The sequence below is a fragment of the Pelodiscus sinensis genome, chromosome 1 (assembly GCF_052426305.1).
Source record: "Pelodiscus sinensis isolate ZL-2025 chromosome 1, ASM5242630v1, whole genome shotgun sequence".
NCBI lineage: Eukaryota > Metazoa > Chordata > Testudines > Trionychidae > Pelodiscus > Pelodiscus sinensis.
This window is the reverse complement of record NC_143052.1, coordinates 233,113,892-233,133,893: the sequence shown is the minus strand read 5'-3', so window position 1 is coordinate 233,133,893 and position 20,002 is coordinate 233,113,892.

The following is a 20,002-nucleotide window of genomic DNA, read 5'->3' as shown; positions in this document are numbered from 1 at the left end:
TCAGGAATGATCTACAGTGCTTGGTCCTGCCGTGAGAGCAGGGGATTGGACTCGATGACCTCTCGAGCTCCCTTCCAGTTCTAGTGTTCTGTGATTTTATGATTCTGTTAAACTGAACCCCAGGGAGGCAGCATAGAAACCCTGATCCCAGCTCTGCCACCCACCTGCTGTGTGGCCCTGGACAAGTCACATCACTTAAATTTCCCCAGCTATAAAAGGGGATAATAAAACCTACATTCTATTGTAATTTGCCATCAGATGTGCAGATGGGAAGTGTTATCCAAAGTTAGGTCAGAAAATAGGATTTGCAGCTCAACCTTGGACCAGCAAGAGCCACCTCCTATGTGAGCAAGAAGGGTCACAGTTGCATCACCTGATTGGACAGACTGCTGATAGACTGGAGGAGCCAACAGATGGGTTCTTATGCTCAGCAGTGTTGCACCTTAGGCTGAAGGCTGCTCAAGTCTTATGTCTATTGCTGTGATTGCGCCTGTACCTGCCCTGCACAGTTTCTGGCTCTGCCCAGCCCCATGTCTGCAATTGCTTCTTATTATTACATACGGCCTTGGAAAGAGTCCCACAGACTTGGCTGTGATATGCTGCTATTTGAAAATGGGGACTTTCAAATTAAACGAAACAAAAAAACCTTTGAAAGTTTTAAAAAGTAAAGTTTAAAAACTATGCAACCATTTCCCCCCTTCTCACTCCCTCTCATGCCTCAAGCCAGCCTCTCCTCAGCTAGGTGCTGTCTTCCTCATGCAGACACAAAGATAGACATTTTATTTTTAAATACCAGCACCAGAGCAGCACACAAGTAATAAGTAAAATATTACTATGTTTCCCTTTAGGCAAAAATGGGATTTTCTTTCAGCCATCAACCAGTTCACCATATCAATTGAAATCTCCCCTGGAAATCTGCCTTAACTCTGGAATGGTCTGACTCAACCCCTCAGGATTTGTGAGGTATTTTTATGGTTTATTTTTCCGGAATAAAAAGGAAGATTGGATTTTCTGCTGTGCGGTGGCTCAAGCTTTCCCTTTATCATTGTGAGACAGGACCAGAAATGCTACAACTGCTACCAAAAAAATAAAAATAAAAAATCAGCATCACTGAACTTTCCCTGAAAAAACAAACGTGGATGCACCAGAGTATTTCTCCAATATTGATAGAGAACCAGTCCTAGACCAAATGGCACCCCAGGTAAGAGCATCTTTGGTGCTAGCCCTCCATTTGTTAAACTTTCATACCTTATTTTATTGCATTTGTAGCCTGTTTCATGACTTGGGTACATGATTTATCCCTGTCATATAAGTCTATAAATGTGCACACTAGCATTGGTAAATATGTGAGCCTGGCTCTCTCCTAGCCAGCAACCCAGGCAGTTGCCTGAATCTCCTTCCCCTAAATCCAGCTCTGATTTTGAATGGCTGGCAAAACATTTTTTTATCAGCCACTTCCATAGTGCAAGTGTATGAGTAGTAGGGGAGGCAGAGGTATGTGTCAGTTCTAAGACAGCATTGACCAGTACATAATTATAAGCAAAACCAAAGGATGTTAAGAAGTGGGTATCGAGTACACGATTAGTATCGAGTACACGATTAGTCAATAAGCTGTGGTTCTGCAGTTTAAATATAGCAGGAGCTGGCATGCAGGGAGAGCTCCTACTACATTTAAACTGCAGAGCCACCGCAGGGGTAGGTCTGGGACCCAGCATGAGCCGGAACTCAGTAGTCCAGGCTCGTGCTGGGTCCCAGACTGCTGCAGCTCTACTTTTTAAATGCAGTAAGAGTTGCCTGGGTCCCGGGCCTACCCCTGCTGTGGCTCTGTAGTTTCAATGCAGTAGGAGTCGGGCTGGGAGCCACCTGGCTCTTACTACATTTAAAAAGCAGAGCCGCAACAGTCTGAGACCTGGTGTGAGCTGCGACTTCTGAGTTTCAGCTTGCCCGTGGTCCCCTCTATAGAATCGGTGCTGGGGGAACTGGCTCCTGCTTCAGAGGCTCCTGATACAGAGCGGCAAGGGGGGCGGGGAGAGAGTAATTGAGTAGTGACTCTACTACCCAATAAGCCTAAACTCATCGAGTAGTTGACTACTCGAGTACTCACTTACATCCCTAGCAAAACCCCCATTTTTAATTTTTTAAAATGTTAATATTTTGAACCTTTCCATCCTGAGCTCCTCCCTCTTCCATTCCTACTTCTCTTGTGCTCTTCTCCTGGTGCTTTCTTAACGGTTCTCTTTTTCCTCCCTCACCCAATAAAGATTGTTTTTTGTATCACCCTCATGCTCACAAAGGCATCCTAATCAATATTCTTCAAGCTTCTTTCCAGCCCTCCCTCACTTAATCCATGAAATATTCTTTGTACAATAATCATGTGCCATGTGGTGCATTCTCTCCATTCCACTGTATACTGTTATGCCGTGCTGGTGGTGTAAATTGCTTGAAGCAGAGACTTCTTATTTGCTTTGCTGTGCATTGCTCTGTAGCTGGTGCTGCTATAGAAATAATATGATAATACATCTGAGCACTCACTTGAAAGTTCCTGATCTATGACTGCATGAGGTTGTTCTTATGCAAATATATCTTTGTGTTGGCAGTTATGTGTCAGCAAGAGACCCATACAATGTTAGATGCTTAAAATACATTTTCTGAAAAGGCAGCCTACAGTGGCTTGTATTGTGGCTATACTACTAACAGGAATGACTTCAGGAGTTACTAAAAAAGATTTTAAATTATACATTATCAGCCCAGTCCAGTGCTCACTCAAATCAATAGAATATTTTCCCTTGACTTCAATGGGAACAGAGTCGAACTGCTGTTAATTTGCTATTTTTTGCAATGCTGTGTTGAACTTACATTTTTCTTTGAAATGGCAAAGAATTTCCATTTCCTTTTGGTAAACAGAAACTGAACATTGTCCTACACTTTACAAGTTTAATCTTGTGAAAAGCCAAATGCCTTCAGCTCCCAACTGTGGCTGAGGGTGATTTACTCCTCATAGCTTGGATACTACCAAATACATGGCCATAAAAAATGCATCGTGGGTCAAGAAATCTGATCTCCCCCTGTGAAATACGGCCTTTTGTGTGCTTTCACCCTATTGTAGGGATAGCCAGTTATTTCTGGTCAAGGTCCAAATTACTTGGTCAAGGTACAGTCAAGATCCAGACTCCAAAGAAAATAATAAAAAACCCTAATAATGAAAATAAGTAAAAAAGATTTCAGGGTCTGTTCAAAAGCACCTGGTAGTTTGGTAGTTAGGATGTAGCCCGTGATCTTGACTAACCCTGCCCTATACAATACATTTTTCATAGGGGAAATCAGCATTTCTCAAACTGAGGGACCTAACATAAAAGGGAGTTGCCAGGGACACAAGGTTATTTTAGGAGGTTCGTGGTATTGCCACCCTCACTTCTGTGCTGCCTTCCCAACGGGGTGGCAACTGTTAGCTAGATTCCTAGCTCTGAAGGCAGAGCCCAACCAGCAATAGTGCAGAAGAAAGGGGTGGCAATGTCATATCATGTTGCCATCACTTCTGTGCTGCAGCTGGGTGGCCAGACACTGGCAGCTGCTGACTGAGAGCCCAGCTCTGCAGGCAGCAGTGTGGAAGGATGGCAATACCATACCATGCCATCTTGACTTCTGCGCTGCTGCCGGCAGTGGCTCTGCTTTCAGAGCTGGGCTCCCAGTCAGCAGCTGCCCTTCTTCAGCTGCCTAGCCCTGAAGGCAGTGCTGCCACCAGTAGCAGCACAGAAGGGTAGCAGTGCTGCAACCCCCCTACAATGACCTTGAGACCCCTCAACTCTTTTATGGGTAAAGACCCCTATTAATTACAATACTGTAATATTTCAGGTTGAAATAGTTGAAATGTATGACTATTAAAATTTTACTATCATAAAGTTGACCAAACAGGATGTGAATTTGGTAGGGCCCTACTCATCAGATCAGGCTGTAGGAGAGCTGTGCAAAACTCAGTGGTTTAGGTGCCAGGGATTTTATTTTATTTTATTGCTTTGCATTTCTGTGTTTATTCACACCTGCAATCGCAACACAAAATTCAGTGAAACCCCGTAAGGGACACTTGCCTTTCAAACTGTGACACTGCTGTCCAGGTTCACTGAAAGGAGTGTGAATGCTGGCAGCCTATTAGAAAAATCTGGCCAGTTTGGGGTTTTTTTTTACTTGATAATGTAGCCAGATGAGCTTCCCTGGCTTAGGATTTGAGTTCAATGAGTTTAGATAGCTGTGTATACTCATGGGAAGAAACCAAAGTGGGGGAATCAGAAGAAAAAGGTCAAAGCAATGTGCAAACATTGAAAAGAACTAAAACTATTAACATGGTGCTTTCTCCTGCAACAGAGCTTGTTCATTTTGTAGCCATAGCAGAGCTTCCAGAGCAATTTGCATAATTTAAATAAATGTCCCTTACTGCAGATCTCTGTGGGCATATCCTCAGCTGGTGTAAATCAGCATAGCCTTGTCAATTTCTTTGGAGCTACATCCATGGCCATTCCTAGGACAGGGCAACCACCTCTCTACTACAGGCCCTGCCTGGCCTCTTCCTGCCTCTGCTCCACCCCCATTCCACCCTTTCTCCCAATTCCAACTCCTGCTCCACCCTGCCTCTTTCCACCTCTGGTTCTCCTCCTTCTGCCTCCATTGTACCCTTTGCCTGAACCCCCCCCCCCCCCCAGAGACATGACTGGGGGTTATTGAGGGGAGGGGCTGGCATGGGACAGCAGTGGGTGTCAGTCTCTCCCTTGCACTCACTGTGGTGGTGGGAGCCATGGGAAGTTGAGCAACTCAGTAACCTTCTTTCCACTGAGATCTGCTAGCCAGATCACTCCACCATGGGGGCAGGAAGTGGAATACTTGAGCCCATTCCCCTGAGCCTATGCCACTCAGGGGAACAGAGCAGGCTGGGCCGGGGCGCTCCACTTCCCCGCCATGGTGAAGTGGAACAATCTGGCTGGGAGATGGCAGTGGAGCAGGGAAGACCACTTCCTGTGGCTCCTACTACCTTGATGAGTGCAAAGGGGCCCGACCCTGCTACCGCCTGTACCAAATACCCAGGTAATCCCCCAGGCTATGGGCTAATATTAATATGGGGGACTGTCCCATCCATAGAATAATTGGGGCAGCTGCCACAGGGCCGTCCAAAGCTCTGACTACATCAATTTATGTCTGGTAAGGATTTGGAACTCAGTGAAAAACAAGAAGGCTTTCATAAAAGGGTACAGAGTATGATAAAGCAATCTGGATTCGAAATAAGTATTGCCCTCTGATTGGCTTTCATTAAACATCATATCGAAGCAGTAGAGAAAGGAGACCCAATACCAAATTGCAGTTTACAAACCTTAGCCAAATATAAAAAGTATTATTATGATAAAGGCTCCAGTGGAATCCTAAAGCTTGTCCTTGAACACAGGTGCTCTCATTAGTAATTTTGAGTATCCAAGTCACCACTAAAATCACAAGTAAATTGTGTGATTGAAATTAGAAGTAAAAGCCATGTTGGCCGTGTTTCAGTTCTATGGCTACCTTTGTTTACACACCTTTTTGGGGGGGTATGGCACACTGCAGCAGCAAATAGAGTAATTTCAACATAATAATCTTTTAACTAGTTAATTTTTCAGACCTTGAAAAGTGACAGGCTCTCTTGCTCATGTGACTTCATGGTAAAACTGTTAGAGTAATCCAGAAGTTCATGTTTGTTACATGATGAAATCTAATTATAGAGTATACCACTAGTTTGGGATGTCTGCCTGTATTTGACAGTCTGCCCTGAGGGTAGGCACCCATGATCATCAGTTATCCCAAACAGCAAGACAACAGAGCTGAGTAGAGTAACAAGAAACAATCTGCTAATCAGAGAGAAGGATAATGGTCTAGTTGATGTCTCTTACACCAGGCATGTCAGACTGGTGTTTGGAGGGCCGCATGTGACCCAATTGAAATTTTTTGTGGCCCACCAGAACATTTTTATAAAAGAATAAAGTGCGGCCTGCTGGCCGCTCGGAGCACATGGCTGAGTGCCTGCACACAGCTGGCCGGAGACTGCGCATGGCTGGCCAGGCTGATCTGCCCATGCACTCTGGCCGACTGGGTACTCTGCGCTGGGCTCTCCTGCAGGCACTCACAGCTGGCCGAGCCACTCTGTGCACGTGCTAACATCTGGCTGGGCGCTCTGTGCTGGGTGCTACTGCAGGCGCTCACATCTGGCCACTGTGCTCACGCCACCCCAGTGCCTCAGGTGGCAACGTCGACTCCAGGACCCAGGTATTAAGTTGGGGGGGCCTGGCTCTGGGGGACAGGAAGGGGTTATTTTGTTAATATTTTGGTTTTTATTTATTTATTCCCAAATAAAATCACAAAATGTATATTAATTTTATATAAATAAATGTCAAATTTTGCAATTGTGCATGAATATTTATATCTTTATGCAAAATCTAAATGTACAAAGTATCTGAAATTTTCACAGAAGCCTGTTCTATTTGATTAACCATAGTCTACACTTGTTTTTATTTCAATAAAACAAGTTATGTATAATATACAAAATTTAAAAGTACCTTACATGTATATTTAAATTAAAAATTATGAAAAATTAATTTAATAATTATTTAATATGAGCAAATAACAATTTTACACATCAAATTAATGTAATATTATAAAATATACCTAAAACTTCATCTATAACATACATAACTATGACTTTCCAACAAAATACATTTTCTTTGGTGGCCCTAGAGTTGCTAGGTATCTGGTATTGGTGCCTTCTGCCTTGCACTTAATTTTTTTTTTTTTTGGCTTAACAACAAGTTTTTTTCTTTTTTGGTTAAACCATCTGGCCCTGAAAGCTATCCATTTTCATTTGTGCGGCCCTCAGTAGGCTTTGAATTTGACATGCCTGTTCTAGAGCCTTGAAAAACTTAACAGAAGCAGCCACGGACTAGTCTATGCTCTAATCTCAATTTCAAACCAGGTGGGCATTATCAAAATCATATTTAACTCACATGATTAACTACAAAATAAATTGCAATTTAAAAATTAATCACAGTTTCAATTGCACTGTTAAAATAGAATATCAATTTAAATTTATTAAATATTTTGGATAGTTTTTCTACATTTTCAAATATATTGATTTCAGTTACAATACAATACAAAATGTACAGTGCTCACTTTATATTTTTATTGCAAATATTTGCACTGTAAAAATTATTAAAATAGTATTTTTCAATTCACCTCATACAAGTACTATAAGGCAATGTTTTTATTGTGAAAGTGCACCTTACAAATGTAGATTCTTTTTATATAACCACTCAAAAAAAAAACCAATACAAAACGTTAGCACCTAGAAGTACACTAAGTCCTATTTCTTGTTCAGCCAATTGCTTAGAGAAACCAGTTTGTTTACATTTCTGAGAGAGAATGCTACCTGCTTCTTTTTTATAATGTCATCTGAAAGTGAGAACACATTTGTAGCAGGCATTGTAAGGTATTTATTTGCCAGATATGCTAAATATTCATAAACATAAACATAAAGTAAACATAAAGTGAGCACTGTATACTTCATATTGTGTTGTAATTGAAATCAATATATTTGAAAATGTAGAAAAACATCTAAAATATTTAAATAAATTTTATTATTTTATTATTTAATAGTAAGTGTAGTTGTGATAATTTTAACCACTTGAAAGTCCAAGTATTTAAATATAATGTTTTAGAGCTTTCATTTTTATTAAATTTTTTTACATAGGTTCAGCTTGGGTGCTTTCAATGGCATAACAAATAAGGACAAACCTAAACATCAGACCCAAGTCAGACTAAAAACAAGAGAATGAAAATAAGAAGCCCTGGTCCAAATCAAAGCAAAACAAGAAGCAAGGAGACATGAAAGCAAAGATGTAGACAGAGGCTGAGTTGTGCAGTACTTTGAAGGTGAGTATGAGTAGCTCAAATTCAACATGCAAGGTTACATGAAGTCAGGGAAAGGATTCAAACAAAGGACTGAAAGGGGAGGAAAATTGTGCTTGTGGTGGCCTGAACAGACTGAAGGTGAGTGAAATACGAATCAAAAAGACAGATAGGAAAAGGTAGCAGACAGTCAAAGCATGGACAAGTGTTGAAAAAGAAGGGGTTGAATTTCTTTGAGGTATTATAAGAAATGTCCAGAATTCTTAATTCCAAATTCAGGTGTAAATGTTCACTGATTCGGGGCCAAATTGCTTTCAGACTTGAATAGAAATGAGATTTTACATAGAGAAAAAACTACAAAATAATTTGTTGACATCAGAGATGGTACTTTGCATTCATGTTTTCAAGTGGTATCTATCACAGATCAATGATTTTAGGTCAGTGAGTCAGATCTACAGTGCTTGATTATGATTGACTGAATGTTAACTATTTTGATATAATGTAGCTTACAGCTGTAAGCTTTTAGAGTGTTGTTGTTTTTGGCTCTGGTTTAATATGATTGTACAAGAGTATCAAAAAATACTGTAGCATGAGAAAGTAATGTGGGAATTAACAGAATGTTGGCAAGGATGAAGTGTCTGAGATTGATAATTTATCCACTTACTTTTAGGTGAGATCAGGGCCTTATTCTCCTGGGCACTGTAAAAATGAAGAGTAAGAGACAGTCCCTGCTGCAAAGAGCTTACAGTTAGACAAGATAGATAATGACAGAGCCACAGAGATGTGAAGTGATTTGCCCAAGATCACACAGCAAATCAGTGGCAGAGAGAGACTATGTAGCCACCCACCAGGGTCCAGTTCCCCTGCTCTAGTGACTCTTTCATTATTTATCCAGAGTGCTACAGCTTAATAGGGGAGCTGGAGGGATCCCCATATCAAAATATTTCAGTCTAAGGGTGGGGAACTTTTTTGGGTAGGGGACCACTGACCCACAGAAAAATCAGTTGGGGGCCGCACACAAGTGAGAAGCAAATAAAAAAAAATCCTCTCTGACATGACTCCCCAACTGAGGAGAAAGACACTCCCCACATTCCCTTTGCACACCAGAGCCTGGGGAGGGGGAAGCTAGTAGATTTTGTGTGCTCCAGCCCTGCAGGAAGTGGCGGGGGAGGGAGCTACCAGTGTGGGTTCCTCAATGCTGGGCGGGAGGGGAGAGGGGAGAGGAAGGAGATGCCCTGAGCCTCAGGGGATGGATCCAGGCAAGCTGGGAGCTGCATCCAGCCCTTGGGCCTCAGGTACCCCTGCACAGCCCACTGGTTAGAGTGCCCTCCTGAGATGTGGCAGAACAAAATTCAAACCCCTTATCCTCCTCAGGCAGAGGGAGGAATTGAACCTTAGTCTCCCACCTCCCACGTGAGTGCTGTGGGTGTGCAGAGTGAGGCAGGTGTCCAACTTATTTTCACACCCCCTCCTCCCTAATTTAGGTGCTCAGGCTGCTTGACTCCAGGTAGTGGGTTCCCATTTGGGGAATGTAAGCAGAGATAGGTGCATCCCTGCAGCTCAGACTTCAGTGCCCATTTCCACAAGAGGGTTGGGGCTTAGAAAATACTCCTTTTTTGTTAGCATCACCCATTGGCTAGCATAATGATCAAATGAAGTCACAATATCCGCAGAAGCCAGTACATCTGTGGATATTGTGACTTCATTTGATCATTATTCTTTTCACTATATTACATCATAACCATAAAATACTTCCATTATGTTTTTGGTCTCTTTGGGTAGATCTAGACTGTGTTGCTATTTTTAAATACCAGAAGTACTCCAAAATAGCAACACCACATCTTTAAAAGCACTTGCTTTTTCCTGTAAGAGCAAGCATGCTATACTGGCTATACCGGTAACCCTTGTTCCATGAAAGTTAAGGGATTTATCGGAATAGTGCCTTATTTTGGAATTTGGCACTGTGTAGACAGTGCCAAATTTCAAAATAAGCTCTTTTGCATAGTGCAAATTGCATAGCTTATTACGACAGAAGGGTGCTATCTAGACGCACCCTTCTAGTATGGTACCCTTCATAGATTAGAAGTATAATATCTGCTTTTAGATACTCATAATTGTTTTAAGGTCACAGTTTCCTGCATATGATTAAAAGCATGTATCAGAAAGAAGCTCTGCACAGTTAAATTTTTACAAGGAAAATCAGGATGATCCCTATGCTTTGTTTTCTTGGTTTTCAAAGTTGTTGTGTCCCTTTTCTAAGTGACTTAATTGGAACCTAAGGTTATAAAGCACCTCTGAAAAGCAATCCCACATACGCATAAGCAGGATTAACTATGCCCTGCCCTGAAGGAGCAATGGAGATGAGTCCTCCAAGTGGCCCAGAGAGGCTTGATGAAGTATAGCCAATCAGGGAGTAGTTGCAAGGAGCAACCAATCCAGAACCAGCAGGCTCAGATAAAAAGGAGCTGCAGGGCAGCATAGGTGAGTTGCTGCAGGGAGCCTAATGAGTAAGGGCTTCATCCTTGGGGGGCTGAGAGAACTGTAAGCATCTTGGTCAGAGTAGCAGAATACCCTGAGGTGAGAGCAAAGAAAGTGCTGGTGTGATAGTGAAGTGGCCCAGGGAAATAGAGCAGCATTGACAATGGTTACAGCTGAGCAGCAAGAGGCTTCTATTTACTACAACTCCCTGCCCAGAGTTGGGGGAGCAGCAGGCCCGCCCTCCCCCACTTGCCCCTGGTGAAGTGGCTGGACTGCTAGAGATACAGCCCTCTGGCTAGTTCATCATCTGTGTTTCCCCCTTGTTGGGAGGTGTATCACAAAGAGGTGCTGTGGTTCTGGGAGCTGAGAGAGGAGCTGTAGGTGGAAGCTAGTGTGCAGACTATGGACGTGGGCATCAGCCTGGAACTAATCCCCAGCACAATCAGGAGGAGGTGCCCAGTCTGGCAGTGAGGACCACACCCTGTGACAAAAGATTGTATTGAAAACTACTACTACATTGCTAAATATTGTTTGTCATACAAGATGTGAATGTATTGTTTTTGTTAGTGTTTCAGCCATTTTTAAATAAAAAGTGGATGTTGGAATGAAAAAATATGAATTCACAAAATGTAATAACTATTGTTATACAGTGCATGAAATGAGTAATGTTAAAGTCTATGTATGTGAAAATGTCTTGCAGTCCAGTTATTCCAACAGTACAAGAAGCACTGCTAACATTTTTACAAAGTGCAAATACTTGAGACAGAGAACCCAGTCTTACAGCTGTTACTCACAGCTAGTTCCTTGTGTGGGTAAGAGCTGTACGATCAGGCCCAGAATTTGGGTTAGAAATATAACTTTGTATGTGGATATATTTTTAGTGACTTACTATTATTGTCCTGGATTTTCCAGGGTTAATAATTTTGGATGTTTCCATACTCGGAGTGCCAAACCTGAGGCACCTTTTTAAATGGTGGTTGTTCAGAACTCTGAAAATATTGCCCCTTTAAATGTCTTAAGCAAGGCAGCCAAGAACAGAGGGATTTAAAATGAACAATCTCCTTTCAACATCTTGTTCATTGTTATTGTAGAGTCTAGAATTAGAGCCTCATTATATTAGGTGCTGTATAGACAAATAACAAAGAAGACAATTCCTGACCTGGAAGAGCCTACAATTGCGTATCAGAAAGAATACAATAGGTAGATGAAACAAGCAAATGGATGTAGGTAAGATGACAAAGTAACAAAAGAACAGGGTTTAGCAGAAAACAAAAACTCTCAAAATATATTTACAGTATTTTCTTTTTTGAATCACTTCATTTCAATTAGGCTTCCATATTTCTCTGCTCTCGCTCTCTCTTTCTTTTTTTGGTCCAGAGAGCACAAGCAGAGCAGATTTAGCATTTAATCCCATCAAAACTGAGACAGTTCACTCTGAATGTGTATGGTTATATCATCAAAGTAACACACAATTCCCTCAAAATGAGGGACTCATAGGAATCACTGAATCAGAGGACAATGTCCGGCTTAACCAGGATTTTACTGCCTGAAACAAATCTACTCGCAGAGATTTTTATAAACTTAAAAAAACAACAAATAGTCTGGTAGCACTTTAAAGACTAACAAAACGTGGATGGTATCATGAGCTTTAGTGGACACAGCCTACTTCTTCAGAATACCAGAGTGTTGAATGTCAAGGACCAAAATAAATGGGGGAGAAGGGACCTTTCAACCCCCTCCCTTTTCCCCTATTTATTTTGGTCCTGGACATCCAATACTCTGGTCATCTGAAGAAATGGACTGTGCCCATGAAAGCTCATGATACCATCTACATGTGGTGTTAGTCTATAAAGTGCTACCAGACTATTTGGTTTTTTTTTAATGTTTATCCTGTAGAGACTAACTCAGCTGCCCCCAGAGATTTTTATGTAGGTTTTGGTTGAGGCAAAGAAATCTTTTCACCTACCACATAGGAACAATATCAAATTTTTTATCAAAAATTTTTGGCCAAACTGGCCAGACTATACAAGATTCTTCTGCTGGCACTCCAGCCATCTACCTGCCCATTTGCTGCAGATCCGGCAGGAACCAAGATGCATTAGGGTTTCACTGTTGAAGGTAAGAAAGCCAAAGGTCTTTATAAAATTCTATCAGTCCATCAGTACTCTCTGACAGAGAAATTATAATCTTCTTAATAACCCTCTAGAAACACTTGGGATCCATTAACCATTTAATGTGGACCATCCAAACAGGACCTCCTGTCCCAGTAAAAATGGGTGAAATTAAACCTCAAATCACAGTAAGCAATGGTCATTTTATGACATGGGAAAATTTACTCTTGCCCATCTCGAATCCAAGTTCAAACAACCAGATTGGATCAGTATTCCCTGTAAACTAGGTGCTTGTGTGGCTGCTCAGGAGAGATTAAATGCTGCCCAGCTGATTAGCAGAGCCCTGTAGATAGGTGTTTGGTTTCTACTGGTGGTATACATTCATACATGCCTTTGTGTGCACATGAATGGAAAAGATCAGAGGGAATATTGGACTGAATCCAGTTGGGTTGGGCAATTTCCTTTATTTCAGGTAGGATGCAAACAAAACAGCCATAGTACTTCTTCAGCTATCTCTTTTAGTTTTGTGCTTTACCAAATTTCCAGTTGGGGCCCCAACTTTTAAATCAGTGCAGCAGTGTTATCCTACGAATATATATAAGATGAGACCTTATTCTTAAATCATGGATGATTTTGACACTCTGCATTGAACACCATGAATTATTGAATAATACTTTTGTCTAACACTTCAGCCTTAACTCCCATAATGCTGGTTACAGTACTAGTCACTTACTACCATGAAGTGTGATAGGGGAGGAAAAGATGCTCTTTGTATATTTTATTCCCCAGTCTTCTAGAATTGCCCTCATATTAATCCAGAATAGCTGGAGTCTCATTACCTTGGCTTGGCATGCTGCAATGAGGGGTTAAAGTAAAGAAGCATTTAAGGAGTGGATGGCAATTTTGTTTTTGTGACTTAATTTTGTGGATGGTTGACTTAATCTTATTGTGTGTTGGAGCTTTGCTGTAATGCTGGGCAGTTAGTCTTTGTTATTTAAAAAAAGTGTCAGTATACCTAGAACAGTGGCTAGCTGTCTTCTTTTATTTAAATCAAAATAAAAAAAGCAAATGGGGTCCCTAGTGTATGTGGCACATTCTTATGTTCAGCCCATTTGAATTAAGAATTTGTAGAAAGTTGCAGCTGAGACCCACGAAGCTGTGCCAAAGCCTCTTTCAGGGTTGAATTGCATGGCTTTAGTCCACTCATTTTTCCAAAGTGAATGTTAGTTATATGGAGTATTAGTACCTAAGGTTACATAGGTGCTGGAACTAGGGCTGCGGGAGGCACAACAGCACTCTCTGAAATGAAATGGTTTCTATATAGAATTCAGTTTATTTTAGTGGCTTTTGGCCCCACACCATCCGGTAAACATTGTTCCAGCACTCCTGTAACGTTTTGATCTTTTGTTTCCGGCTTTCGTGGTAGTTTTGACCCTCTCTGAGAGGGAGGTAAAAAGCCTTGCAGAATCAGACTTTATAAGATAAAGTTTAAAGATGCATGAAAGCCTGTCGGGAACTCAAGTGCGAAAACAAACACAAATCCCAACCAAAACAAAAACCAACAGCAACAACAAAGGGACGGGAGGGAGGGACAGAGGGAGGTCATGTCTGTTGCTCATAACTTGCACCTCCAAGGCCGAGGGCCTCCTTTTAAGAATTGAGCAAGAGTGCCAACTCGTCAGGAAACACGGTGCTCAGCACAGGGGCTGGGCTCTTCCTAGTAGACATGTCTGGACTTTGCTGTCGCGTTACACAGTCGGCGTCCCTGAGAAACTTTGCAAAGGGGGAGTGTCCACATCGAGCTGCGCCGGGCCCGGGGCCGCTGCATCCCTGTGAGCGGGCGGCTAGAGTGGTGCACCCCCCCAAGCAGCCCCTGGCACCCCAGGAGCAAGGGCTCAGCCAGAGCGTGGTTACATTAATACCTAACCCCCACCGCAGACAGCGGCCCCATTCCCCCCTCACAGGCCGCTTCCCGCGCCCCAGCACTGCGCGCTAAGCCTGGCCCGCGGGGAACTCGCACTTCTCCCGCCCTAGGGGTCTTGCTGCAGGCGGGGAGCAGCGCACAGCAGCCCCGCCGTCGGGTTGCTGGGCCCCGTCCTCTGCTCTGCGCTCCAGGGGCCGATTAAAGAGCAGGAGGGGGGCAAGCCGGGCTCGGGGGCGGGGCAGGGGGAGGAGGCGGAGGGAGGCGGGTGCGTGGTTGTGCCCGGAGCCCGGAGCTGTCCGCCGCCCCTGGTGCTGAGCCGCAGCTCGGCGCTTGAGGGCAGCGCGGGGAGCCCCGCGCCCGGGCATGGGCTGTGGCGAGGCGGCGAGTCTCCCGCCCAGCCGGCTGCGCGGGCCTCGTGCCGGGGCTGCCCTGGGAGCTGGGACCGGGCAGCGGCGCTGGATGGCGGCGGCGGGGCTCGCTCAGCGCCGGCGGGACTGACTCGCTGCTGCCCGCCCCTCTCGCCGCCCGCGGAGAGATGCCCTCACCCGGAGCCCCTGTGTGCCCGCCGGACACCCGCAGGTAGGGCGCTGCCAGCGGGCTCTCGCTCAGTGCGCGGGGAGGCAGGGGGGAGAGGTGTGTGTGTGTGTGTGTGTGTGTGTGTGTGTGTGTGTGTTGTAGTGTGTGTGTGTGTGTGTGTTGTAGTGTGTGTGTGTGTGTATGCGGGTGAGAGCGCAGAGTGTCTGTGAGAAAGCTGCCTGTGGATGTGTGTGCCAGAGAGCTGTATGAGCGCTCGCCGTGTGTCGTGCGTGTGCGTGCATGTGTGTTTGTACGTGAGAGCTGTGTATGTGTGTGAGGGGGGGTTTCGTGTGTGTGTGTGTGTGAGAGAGAGAGAGAGAGAGAGAGAGAGAGAGAGAGTGACACGTGGGGGGCGGGGGCGGGCATGTGTGTGACAGAGCTCTCGGGGTGTGTGTACAAGTTACCCCGGCTTTCCTCAGACGCAATGGCGAGACGGCGCCCCCCGGCTGAACAGCTCCAGGTGCCGGGCCGTGGAGAGCCCCGGGTGGGCTGTGGCTGCGGTGAGCGGGCTCACTCCGGCAGGGCGCTGCCCGCGTGGCGAGGTGCTGACGGGCGGCGGGAGGAGGGAGGGAGGGAGGGGACATGGTTGTGGTCACATTTTGCTCGACGTGGAGGCCAGAAATGTGTCTCGGACACCCAAGTGCTTGACACTTTGATCCTTGGAAAGAACTTAACAAGCGAGTAAAATCCTGGAGCTTCTGGCTCTTGGTTTGCTCCTGGGCTTTCCCTGTAGTCTTAAGGCACCTAGCACTCGGGCTCCCACGCAGGGCTCTTTCTCAGTCTTCTCTCCGAGCAGCTCGCTCCCTGCCCCAGCAGCTGCCAACTCCTCCCCAAGCTTTGCATAGCCCACGCGGGATCTTACAGCGCCCTGGCCCTGGCCTTCAGGGAACCAGGGTGCATGCTGCGGATGGCAAGGTGAAAAGTGCATGCAGCTTTGGGTGGGATTCTGACCTCATCAGCCCCCCCTCTTCGGAATGAGTAATCGCTTACTTTGCAAATAGTCCCTTTTGAAATGAAGGCACAGAATACCGGCCTGCTGTTGCTAGGAGGGGAGGGTACTGAGCACCTTACAGGATAAGGCCCCGTTTTTCTTTTGTTTGTTGTTTAGTGAAGTGGACTGTTTTTCCTGGGGAGGTGTAGTTTTATCACCAGGCAGTGCTGGCTTTCAGCATGCTCATCAATAATGCCCTAAAAACAAATGCAAATGAGACCTAATGAAAAACACTGTCAAACTCAAATTCTCACCCTAAACAGTGAATACACACACTTAACCATGGAAGAGATTTTGAAAGCTTTGTCATTTACTTTAGTGGAAGCAGAAAGATCTTAAAACTTAACACAATAGTAAATGTAAAGCAAACAGTCCCCCAATAGAAAAGAAAAGAAAAGCAAGCCAAGAAAGTAATCTCTCCAAGTTTCTTTTTAAGGCCCCAAAACTGGATTTGAATTCTTTACCCCACTGCCTGAATTGACAATACATGCCATCCAGAAATGGCACAAAAATGTAGGAGCATACTCACAGATATATATAAATCTTGTCTATCACATTTTGGAAAAAATATTGCAACTCCAATTCAGTTTCACCAGCATTAGCAAAGTTAGGAGTGTCATTCCAGAGATGGTCTGCTGCCAGTGTTTTAAGCACTGCATTATCAAGCCTTGTATATAACAGCTGTAATCACATTCTTAAAACAGTGATGGCAACCAGTGGACCCTCTATACTAGAGTTCCTAGTGTAGCAGTGAAACTGATGTGTATGTTAACTGATGTATTATTAAGAACGATGAGACATTTTTATAAAACTTCCCTAGTGTAGAGAAGTTTATGATGTATCTGACAATATACACTAGACAGTGATTATTCTAATAGGTGCATTTATTTAATATACAATGCACTCAGTCTTAAAGACAAAAGCCAAAGGAAATGTTGGGCCAGTTTATTTGAACATTAATTTTGTAACTGCTGGAGAAATAAAAATACCAAAATATTTATATTCTTTAGTAGCTAATGGTTTGTTTTTATTCTTTCCTATTTCAGAGAGATTACATTCAAAATAAGTAGTAATAGGGATACTGTGTTTAGAGCTCTATAATTTTCATAGCTACAGTTGAGTAAATTGTGATTTCAAATATTATAATCTTAGAAGTCAATGTTATCTTTGAGTTATTTCAATCTTCTGTATGCTTTCATTATTTCCTTCCTTTGCTGTTTTTGTGTCACCTTCATGGAGGACGGAGGATAAAATTACCCTTTATATATATCTCTTGTCTCTCTTCACAAGCTGATCAGAAAAATGAACCTTTCATATAGTAGCAGGATTGTCATGGTGACCAATAAGGTATAGTAATCATGGTAAACATGCAGTACACAATTTGTGGGAGGGAGGTCATCAGCTTTGAATAACTGAACACATGTACATTTGCCATGGCTGGAACATCCTTTCTTGAATCTCAGCTTCCTTTAGCTTTGCCTATAGTGCCTCTGTTGACCCCAGATTATGTCATTCAATTTGCAGGCTGGCTCTGTCATTTCAGGTCAACACATTATCTTGTAGCATTCTCTGACATTGTTAACTCTTTTTGGTAATGTGTTTTTAAATCCTCCTCTACTGAACACCTTTTTACCACATCTAAAACATAACAGAAATGAGGTTTTATGGTTTTCTATTCAAGATGCTCTTGTGTGGTAATCTACATAAAGTATGCTAAAAGAAAATCTGAGTGAATGTTTAAAAAATCCTGTGACTCAAATAAATAAATAAGTTATTCAAATAAAATATGAATTGGCTTTAGCAGTCTTCATGCCCCTTTTGTGTTTCACTTTTCACAAATATTCTAGCAAATAAATGTATTATCAAAAATGTTTTCAGAAACAGCAATTTTTAGGCAAATGTTAGAGAACATTTTCAGAAAGTTAATTCTGAACAAGTAAACATGAGAAATCTGCTTTTAAATGTTATGCTAATCTAGTCATGGAACAGATACAAACCCATGTGATCTTGGTAGCCAATCAAACTAAACACAGTTTGGAATTTGAATTTACAATATTATGTTGAATATTTATAACTGACTGTTCCTGAAAAAAATCTACTATTCAATACTTATTCATAGAAAGTAGCTAGCAAAATATCAAATGGTGAATAAATCTTGAATATAATTGAAATTTGCACAGAGTCAATTGAGAAACAGAAGAAAAAACAATTCAATTTATCCAACAAATTATTTGATAAGAGCTATGCACCCAGCTTTAGCTAAAAGCAAAAGTCCAACTAAGTTAATGATTCAAGGACAGTCTTGGGAACTTTAGTCCAGTAACTCTGTTTTACATTAAAACTGTATGTGTACATACATACAACCATGTATACATACAATAGCGTATATGCATGCATTTTAAGCACTGTAGAGATTATATATGTGGGTTTTGTTTAAAGGCATAATCTCTGCTAAGGTTAACAAAAGATGCACATATAAACTTTTTGGAACTTAATGGGATAATGACCCCAGAAATTACAGAAAATGCCATATAACTTGGCTAATACTCACGGGTATAAAAAAATCCTCAAAGGAATAGTTCAAATTACAGTTTTAAACTATTACTTTAATAATTCAAAAGAAAAGCACCAGAGGCCTGAGTGAAACAGTCTATTTAATACTCTTTTTATCTTGCTGGGATTGATCCAGTAGCCTTTATATCAAGAAAGCTAAAGTTTGCATTTATACAACTAGATTTTTGCACAGGTCCCCAGTTCAATAAAGCATTTAAACATGTGCTTAAACACATAAATAGTCCCATTGACTTCCATGGTTAAAATTGCTTGAAGTTAAAAAGCCAAATTTTAAAAGATATTTAGGTGCCTAAAAAGGCAGATGGATGCTTAGTGAAGTTAAGAGTTAAACACCTAGTTGCTTTTGGAAATATCATTTGGAACCAACATGACTTCATATATGGAAAGGTAGGTACATGTGTTGTTGATGTAGGGATAAAATGTTGGGAGTTGAAATATAGTTTAGGTTACCACTGAAATGGATAATTTAGTCTCATATCATATCTAATGAGTTCATCAATACCACAAAAATCAATGTTTTATTAGTCAAGGATCCCCAGCATAGCAGAAATGTCAAGATTAAAACAAATTGTCAAAGCTGCTTGAAAAAAATAAGCAGACAGCCCATCTTGGTTATTCTTTCTGGTAGCACGTGTAATCAGACCAGGCATTCCATGACAATAACATTCCTTCAATGTTTAAAAGGTAATAAAGTATATTATTTTTGTCTTTTTATTTAATTTTTTATATTTATTTTGACTTTAATGGAGTTCCACATGGACATGGAGGACTGCCCTCACGATTTTTACTTCAGGATTGGGGCATTAATGTTTTGTAAGCAACACAACACAGGATACTTCCATTCTTATCCATTTCATCTCCTTCATTCTGCTTCCACTCTTGGTAGCCATGCATTTTAAATGCTCTAATAGCTCTGGCTCCATGTTGCAGAGTGCCGTGGTGTCCCAAGTGAGGGCAACCAGAGCATGCAGAGACAAAATGCTTTGATGTCCCTCATCGAGGTAGGCAAGCAAGCAGGGAAAGCTGAGAACCGGCTGTCCAGGGGGAGTCACTTTAAGCACAGGCCTCAGATAGCCTCAGGCAGCAGGCACACAAAGTAACTCCTGACCTAATGCCCTGCCGGACCTGGTTCCTGCCGGCCTTAAATGCAATTCAGTGTCTATTTTGAAATAGTAAAATGCTATTTCAAAATGCATTTTGTATGTAGACGTCTTATTTCAAAATAACTTATTTCGAATTAACTATTTCAAAATAAGATATTTTGAAATAACGCTCTAGTGTAGACATACTCTGGGATAATAACTTGAGCTCTTGTGGGGGAAACAGGGACCTAGTCTCCATTCTCTTGTACTTTATGTGGTCATTTATACTTGTGCAAAGTATAATTAAACACAAATTCTCTATTTATTTACATAAACATTAATTTCCACAACC